General features: G+C 32.8%; 1 long non-coding RNA gene, 3 other non-coding genes and 1 pseudogene across 4 annotated transcripts; all 5 read right to left on the bottom strand.

Moving 5' to 3' along the window:
• Positions 1-988: 988 nt before the first annotated feature.
• LOC107857894 lies at positions 989-5,321 on the bottom strand (annotated as a pseudogene).
• Positions 2,841-2,911, bottom strand: LOC124896441. Its single transcript, XR_007052804.1, has one exon. It is a non-coding gene; the product is annotated as a small nucleolar RNA snoR60 (small nucleolar RNA).
• Positions 3,070-3,140, bottom strand: LOC124896439. Its single transcript, XR_007052802.1, has one exon. It is a non-coding gene; the product is annotated as a small nucleolar RNA snoR60 (small nucleolar RNA).
• On the bottom strand, positions 3,299-3,371 carry LOC124896442. Its single transcript, XR_007052805.1, has one exon. It is a non-coding gene; the product is annotated as a small nucleolar RNA snoR60 (small nucleolar RNA).
• A 647-nt stretch (positions 5,322-5,968) lies between the features above and the next one.
• On the bottom strand, positions 5,969-7,443 carry LOC124895904. The gene is made up of 2 exons (XR_007052068.1): positions 6,896-7,443; positions 5,969-6,620 (listed from the first exon to the last, which is right to left on the bottom strand). It is a non-coding gene; the product is annotated as an uncharacterized LOC124895904 (long non-coding RNA).
• Between the last annotated feature and the right edge of the window lie 1,633 nt (positions 7,444-9,076).

Consider the following 9,076-nt stretch of genomic DNA (forward strand, 5'->3'; position numbering starts at 1 on the left):
TATATAAAATCAAACCGACCGATGCACACCCCTAGCCAAAACTAAAACCCCTATAAGAAGCCTCCGAGTAGTATCTCACTAGAATCCAAATTGAATAAATATAGCAGTATCTTCAAATTTATACTTCGTGAGGAAATCAAGCATCGAATAAAAGTTTCATCAATAACAACTTTTGTGAAAAAGTTACAGAAGCAGAATGTTTCTTTTTTCTTTAAACTTCAAAAAATTGAATGAATTTGATATATACATATATATATATAAAAGAAAGTGTCTATTAACATTCATGTTATAGTGATCGGACACTATAGTACCAATAAGATTACACCTTTCCATTTGTTATCATTCTACATAAATTTCACGTGGAGAGGTGTTCCTCTATTTTATATTTATTCAGGTATCACATAATTTTATGGTAAAATAAATATAATATTTTGAATATACCATAATTAATAAAAAATTATTTCTAATAAAACCTCTATTATACAATAACAATATTTTAACATTTCTAAATTTACTATCTCCGCTTAAAATATTAATAGACTATAAAAGCTATTATAAAGTAATATAAATATATATCACTTAAAGAATTTTACTTATATCAAAATATTTTAGAAGAGTACTAAATTATATTTTTATCAAATGACAATTTAAATCAAACATTCCACAATATATTAGATATTACTAAAATTCTGAAACAAACCACTCGGGAATCGAACTATCAGTTCCAACAAGTCAATAATAACTTGGGGCAATTATAGAAAAGCTCTAAACACTATAAAAAAAAAAAAAAAAAAAAAAGAGTGAAAACACAGAAAATGACCGTTAGGGGCATTACATCTTTGTGTGGTTACTCTTTTAACACACTATGTTAAAACAAGAAGCTACGAGCCTATGCCACAGGATTAAGAATTGGAGATCGTGCAAGGAGTTCCTCACCTCGAAGAACTGAACAAGACTGGCCAGTTAACCCTGCCATGCAATGATCAAAAATGAGAACGAAGCATATATATATATATCTCAACTTCAATTCCAACCAACATTTTAGAAAATTACTACCATTCTTTCATCGACCACTGAGACACAGATGAATCTCAGTAACATGCCTCTACACGGAAATACTTTCATCAAATATAAAGTTGAACTACTTTATCTACCAAAAGTCTGACGTAAATAAAAAAAACAGCAACAATTAGGCAGCAGTCTTTTGTTTCTTGGGCACCCGGTAGGCACCAATAACACAAGCATGGTCTCTTTCATAAGGTTCTAGGATGACTTGCTCCCTAGGTTTAAACTGCTCTGCTTGCAGCTTCTTCGCCTCCTCTCTAAATACAGTCTCAGCAGGCGCAGTTGAATCTATGCAGTTTGCCTACAATATAGAAGAAAATATAACATACGAAAGAACCAGGCTAGCAAAGTTTCCCAGACAAAAGGGAATTGATCTCATTCTAGAATCACCAGTTATCTTCATTATATCATATAATAACTGTAGTATCAAAAGTCTAATTACACTACAAACCTTAATTGATATAACAAAATGCCCTCCAACTTTCAAGTAGAGTGATGCATTCAGAGCTAAAATCCTTGCCTGTGAAAAGGTTAATCCAAAATACACTCAAGATATTATTCATGGATTTACTCAAGAGAATCCGTTGTGAAGATCCCAAAAGAGCCAAAAATAAATTTTGTTTCTGCTTAAGCATTTCAAAAATTTTGGTTCTAGTAGACAAACAGATATACAAAATTACTTACAGGTGAAGTGGCTTTGGAGATACAATAACGAAAATGTTATTTTGCAGAAATATGGACAAGGAAGTTGGTGCACACAACCAGTCAGATCTGCTTATGATGTCAGTAATCGGAGGTCAATCAGGAATCTATTTGGGGGTTTTATAAAACACTAAGCTGCAAGGTTGGTGATGGGAGAAAGAGAATTTTTTGGGGATGACAACTGGTTGATCATGGTCCAAGTCGTAGAACCTTTCAAAGGTACATGTCAGGAGCCTGACTCGCTTACCTGGAGAGGAAGGAGCAACTTCAGATTCACAGTGAAAAAGGGCCTATTATCTGGTTATGCAACCCTGAGGATCAACAAGGTCGGTGGACTTGGAAGCAAATATGGAAAGTTAGATCCCCTTTCAAAGTGTCCTGTTTTGCTTGGCTGGTAGCAAGCAGGGCTTGTCTTGCTCAGGAGAATTCACAAAGAAGGAGACGGCATTTGAGTTCCAGGTGTTCCTTATGTAAAGAAGATCATGAAAACAACCACTTAATTTTACATTATGGAGTCACTGAACAGCTGTGGCAAATCATCTTGACCTTGAGAAAGAAGTGGGTAATATCAGGAAACATCAATGAATTTCTGAGTTGTTTGTTGTTGAACTATGCTGGAAATACAAGGAACAAAGGATGGTGGAAGGTCATACCAACTGCAATATGGACAGTTTGGAGAGAAAGGAACGCTAGGTGTTTTGGGGGAAAATCCAACCCCATGGAGAAAATTAAGCTTGATTGCATTATTATGTTTTTATATTTATGGTGAAAAATTAGGACTCACTGGATATATTGTAAATCTGGATGCAAGCGTAGTTGTGTGCTGAGGAATATACAGAAAAAATACCATCAGGTTGAACCGGCTAAAGAAAGTTGATACGGGAAATGTAAAACCAAATACAGTCCGAATATTTAAAAGAGAAGCGTATTTACATAGCCATAAAAATCCTTGCTCCAATAGTTATTACTGTAAAACTGAAAAGAATAAACTGGACATATCCTCTTGAGCAGAAACAAATAGCAAATGATGTGAAGGCAAAGATAAAAATTCCAAACAACCCATAAATAAATAGTGCATCACAAACTCAGTTTTTACATCACCCAAGATGTCTTGAAGGGAAATCCGAGTACTCATCATCTGCTTTCTAAGTGAAGTCAAAGAATAAGAGAACTCTTAAAAACAATTTTGAAAATACAGCACACCAGTTTGAAAATGAAATGACTCTGAAAACTCAATATATACTGAGTCAGAAAGTCAAATGCAAAGGAAAAAGATTAAGATTTCAAACATCCATGAATTAGTACATCAGAAACTCGGTTTTGCATCACCCATGATGTCTAGAAGGGGAATCCGAGTAATTCATCATCTGCTTTCTAAGCAAAGTCTAGAAAAAGAAAATTCTGAAACAGTGACAGAAATATACTTCCAGTTTGGATACGAAAAGAAAATAAAGACTCAATAAGTAGTGGATCAGAAAGGGACATTGCAAAGGAAAAGATTAAACATTTTAAACATCCCATCAACATACATTGTATCAGAAACTCGGTTTTTGCATCACCCATGATGTCTAAGAAGGGGAATCCGAGTAACTCATCATTTGCTTCAGAAGTAATAGAAATGAAAGAAATGTAAACACTCAATATCAACGAAAAGTATATCAAAATTTTCATATAGATAATCTATTTAAAATATCAGTTAACTCCTCAACCAAGAAATAGCAGTACAGGAGTAAAGTCATCCACCAATACAAGTACTAATTTGGAAATGAACAAATATAGACACACAATATATTAAGAAAGAAACATTCAACAATCAGTAGAAAAATTATACAAACTAGTTAACTCTTTGATAACAATCAGACTGTGGGGACTAAAACAAACCAGCAGACTAAAATTAACTGACAGCTAAAACAATGCAACACTAGAAGGACTGAATTTGCCAATATGAATGGTAAAATGTAAAAAACTGTTAGTTAAGTTGAAGAATCAAAAAATATGTAAAAAAGAGGAAAGAGAAGAAACGGAAAAGACATAACTATTGAACTAAGGTAATGAAACTTATTCTGAAAGACAATGCACAAATAATCAATCTAAAGAAATATAAGCAATAAATTTTGACTGTTTTAACTCAAGACCAAACAAGTGACAATAACTGAATAAAGTAGGCATTGTTAGAAACTATAGCCCTAAAAAAATTGAACCTGATCAGGCTGAGCAACATCAGAGAATATCACATCCACATTCCAACAAGCATTCTGTATTTTGCTGGGTGCCTAGCATCTTCAATGATGGGAATAATGTTTGTGCGTTTCTTTGCCATGTTAACCAAGTCCCTTCCGCTTCTATGAGAAAATTCCACTGCATAAACTTTGCCATGTTAACCAAGTCCCTTCCGCTTCTATGAGAAAATTCCACTGCATAAACAACTCCTTGCTAAAGCAAAAGAGAAAGAGGATTAAATAAACACCATCTGGGGCATCAACAGAGCATAAGAATCAACTGATAAGTAATATGGATTGGATATTTACAGGGCCAACAATGTCAGATACGTGGGAAACTGTTGTTCCTAAAGCAGCTCCAAGATAAAGTACATGGGTACCAGGTTTCTGGAAGATAATTAAGAAGGTAATAGAGTTTGACAGAATGAAAGCTTAATAGAGTTTGACAGAATGAGAGCAGATAAAATCTCTCAATTTATTACTTAGAAAAAGGTCAAACTTACAATCCAGTTGGCATCCACTCCACCAAGAACGGAAGCTGCTACCTTAGAACGGAAAGGATTCCACACTCGGTATTCAACTTTTGGTCCATCTTCATTCAAAGGATAAACGGACACAAGTTAATGAGCAGCACTTTCTAGAACTATTAAAAAGTTTATCAACTTCTCAAACACCTAACAAACATAGCTATAGCCTGTTATGTTAAATATTTCACTTGACAAAGAATCCAACCCAAAAGCATGAAGGGTATTCAGTTGAAGAGTGTGCTGTGTATATAGCTAAAAAAATTATACCATTTATAAAAAATTAAATTATGTATACACAAACATTAAACCTTGGAACACAATGGATTATTCATTACTACTTGAAAGTAGAATCCATTATCGCAAGAAGAAAATCTTACTTCAGTTAACATTTGTCACCAAACAATCCCCTAGTAGAATCCACAAAGCAGGCTCATAGTTTAAATGTTTTCAGAGCAGGATATTGAGGCAATTAGATGAAGGTATTTTTGGCTTACAGTTGAGATTATAATTAATTTTCAAGGGGTCTAAATGCCGCAAAGGTTTTTTAAGGAAACAATTTAGAAGTGGTATTCTAATTAAACAGCCACAGTAAGTCACATGATCAAGTTCAACCAAGCAAAAAGGGGATAAAAACATTATAATTTGAATGTTTAAAACATTTATAAAGACAATGAACGCACTGTGTAACAAAAGTTTGGGCATACCTTAACGGAGATTCTCTTCTCATTGTAGACGGGTTCCCCGGGGACCAGAGGCGAACCCAGGATTTGAAGTCTATGGGTGCACCGGTGTTGTCAATTACGCGCATACGCCTCGAAGCAAGACTCAAAATATATTGAACGGCGAACCCAGGAATTGAAGTCTATGGGTGCACCGGTGTTGTCAATGGCGCAAATAAGCCTCAAAGCAAAACTCAAAATATGTTGAGCACTCGTCTCACTTAATGTGCAACTTAGGTTCTAATTTCTAATACATACTTTTCCTTTTCAGTCCATGAGGCTTTCTTAAGAGACGACTATTTCACTATATCAAAAAAAAAAACAAATCATATATTTATCACTCATGCTTATATTATTAGTCTTGGACTAACATATATTTATATTTTTTTCTCTTTATACTCCTTTATTTGTACTTTGTGCTTAAACACAATAGACCGTGATGCTTGTTTACACTTGTTGCTTTTGATAATACTGTGGTGCACAATATTATCTTAAGACATTAGAAAAACTTTCAGTGTCGATTAAGAGATATTATCATATTCAATTGGTCGTCAAAGACATAAACAATACTGAAAAAATAAATTTATAGAACAAGTATGAATTCTTAGCTAATAACTTTATTTTCTTATAATATGAGGTTTATTTTTAAGATCTTTGGATAATCATTTGTAGTAGCTCAATGGTCAAGGGGATTCACTTCATGGGATGGTTGCAGGTTCGAATCCCCATTCCAACATTTTGATATTATAAATTTAGTAATAGAAAAAATATTGTGCTACCAGGGATCGATCCCTAGTCGCATGGACGGAAGCATTGGCTTCAACTAGCACATCAAGGTGCACTAGCATTCAACTTAATGAAATAGTAAGCCTTTAATCTGAAGATTGAAAATAAAAGAGAAAATGTTGCGCAATCCAGGGATTGATCCCTGGTCGCATGGACAAATGTGATGTCCTATGCCAGCGCGACAAGGTGCACTAGCATTCATTTGTGGGTGCACTATTAAATATATCTCAATTTCTGAAGGTATATACACATATATGCGCATAATTTTTTTCGACATTAACGGGAGCACGTGCACCCCCACTAATAGCTGTGGGTTCGCCTCTGCCGGGACCAGATTCTTTGTACAAAGAGCATCCTCTTTGAGCTTAGCAATAAAAACTCCCTCATGTCTGTGAGGCACCAACGCAACCCTATTACCACCCTTCATTCCTCCACGTCCCATGCCTCTTCCTCTTTCACCTCCTCTGCCTCCTCGGCGCTGCATAGCAATTCCCCCACCCCCACTCCCTCTCCCTCTACCACCGCCAAAACCTCCTCTTGCTCCTCTTCCTCCATCTCCTCGGCCACCCCTAAAGGCCTAAACCCACCCCTTCCTCCACGGCCTGCGAGTGCAAATCCAAGATTTAGAGTCAATGAAAACAAAGTAGATTAATTTACAGAAAGTGCTCGTTTGGTACGAGGAATAAGGGATAAATAGCCGATACTGTTATCCCGGATGAAATAACAATTATGGGATAACAAACCCCAGGATAACGTGTTTCCGTTGTTAATTTATTCATTTTAAACATATGTATACGACACAAAAGAAAAAGTATTTTTGTTAGATGAATTTGCTGTGAATTATGAAATCTAAAAAGTGTAAATAGAACCATTATACCTCTAGCAACAGCAACCATAACTGTATGTAGCACTGGATTGCAGCCGAGGCGGTAGTATCGAATGAAGAATGACAAGGGCTTGGAATTGAGGGGGATTTTATAGCTGTAAAAAATTTAGGGTTTTGGATCTTGGGAGTTTCATATGGCAAGTAGGGTTTTGGGAGTAGTGATGGCAATGGAACTGTGCAGGTGTAAGTCTGTGTGGGCGGGACGGATTGAGATTAGCCCGATTGCAGTGTGGTGCGGGTCAAAAGTAAAATAGTAGTACTAAATTTTTAAAAGCGGGCGGGTTAGGACTTTAGAAATTAAAATTAGGGAAAGTCTTTCTACTGAAATTTGCGCCCTTTGGTCTCTCTGAAGAGAAGTTAACGAAAGAAATTTGGGCTTGTGCCGGTGCAGTTTCACATGTAATAATACTTGAAGTAGGAAAAGTGTTGGAGGATCCAAATTGGCAAGCACCTGTTTACTGTTTCAATGAGGCCAGAAAAGAAGAGATATCATCTCCTCTTAGTTTAGTTACTGTTAATACTAGGAAAATTAACCGCACATCCCGTGGTGTCAAAATAAATTAAATTTTTTTTATTAATTTTATATTTACTTTAGATTTATTGTCTAATCGTAAAATTATAAATTATTATAATTATATTTTGAAGAATGTTTTCATTTCATAAAAAAAGTAGGATGTGACCTTTGAATTTTTATAAATAAATATAACACAGACTTACATGGAAAAAAGGCAAAATAACCACAAAAATTTAATATTCCTTCGTTTAAAAAAGAATGACCTACTTTTTTTAATTCCGTTTCAAAAAGAATGATTCCTTTTCTTTTTTGCCAATACTTTAATTTCAACTTTCCATATGACATATTTAGGATCACAAGATTAAAGGTGGTACATTTAACACAACTTTAATTTAAGACCACAAAATTTAAAAGTTTTTTTATTTTCTTAAACTTTATACCAAGTCAAAGTAGATCATTTTTTTTAAATGTAGTGAGTAAAAAAGATAAATGACAATCATGCTCTATGATAGTGTCACGTAACCAAGCTTAATTTTCTCCTTTATTTTATGCAAGCAAGGAAAAAAAGTTTTACTTCTCATTAAGACATATACTTTCTCTGTTTTATTTTAGTTCGGCATATTTCATTTTATATGGTGATTAAGAAATCATAAATTGAGCAATAAATTTTACTATTTTACCCTTTACAATATAAGATATTCATTGAACATAGAAATAAAAATAAAAATTGTATTCATTCACATTTAAATGAAACAATTAATTCTAGAGTTAAAAAAAAAATTAAATTTATCCTGATTTAGTAAGATGACTAACTAAAATAAAACAGAGAAAATAATCAACAAAATATAGGCTATAACATTTTGAAAACTAATTTATATTAAAATAATTATAATTGAATTAGTACATTAATTATATTAATTAGTTGTAATAAAAATTATTTTAAATGGTAAACTGAATAAAATTTTAAAAACTTTTTGAAAAAAAGAGAGAAAAATTAAGGACGATAAATACTAATGTGATTAAAGAGAGGAGCATGTCTTATAGGGCTTCAAAACTATTTTTTTTTTTATGATTTTTTTGGACATTTTTTCATATTATTTGAATATTTTTCTTCTTTTTATATTTAATTTCTTTAATAAAAGTAATTATTTATAACTCACAACTCTTCAATTATACTCTTAATAATATCAATAAATTCAACCTTTTAATCTTTATAATCCCCAGAATTTAATTTATAAGTTTATGACACCTTATGGCAGTCCTCTATTTTGCCTATATAAATTCAATTTTTTTTATTTTAACTTTATTATTATTATTATTATTATTATTATTATTATTATTATTATTATTATTAGTATTATATAAATACAAATATTATCATGGAATAAACTAAAAATGAAAAGAAAAAAACAAAAAGAAAATTTACAAAAATTGAAATCTTCCATGTCACTTTTTTTTTTCTTTATGCCATTCTTTTACATTTTTATTTAGTTTTCCTTCTTCCTCACACGTTAATTAAGCACATTTTCTTTTTACGATCATTATTCCGTTATAATTATATTATGAAGAATGTTCTCGTTTCATAAAAATAGTAAGAAGTGACATTTGAATTTTTGTAAATAAATATAATAGATAAAAATATGAAAAAGACAAAAAAA

The sequence above is a fragment of the Capsicum annuum genome, chromosome 2 (assembly GCF_002878395.1).
Source record: "Capsicum annuum cultivar UCD-10X-F1 chromosome 2, UCD10Xv1.1, whole genome shotgun sequence".
NCBI classification, from domain to species: Eukaryota; Viridiplantae; Streptophyta; class Magnoliopsida; order Solanales; family Solanaceae; genus Capsicum; species Capsicum annuum.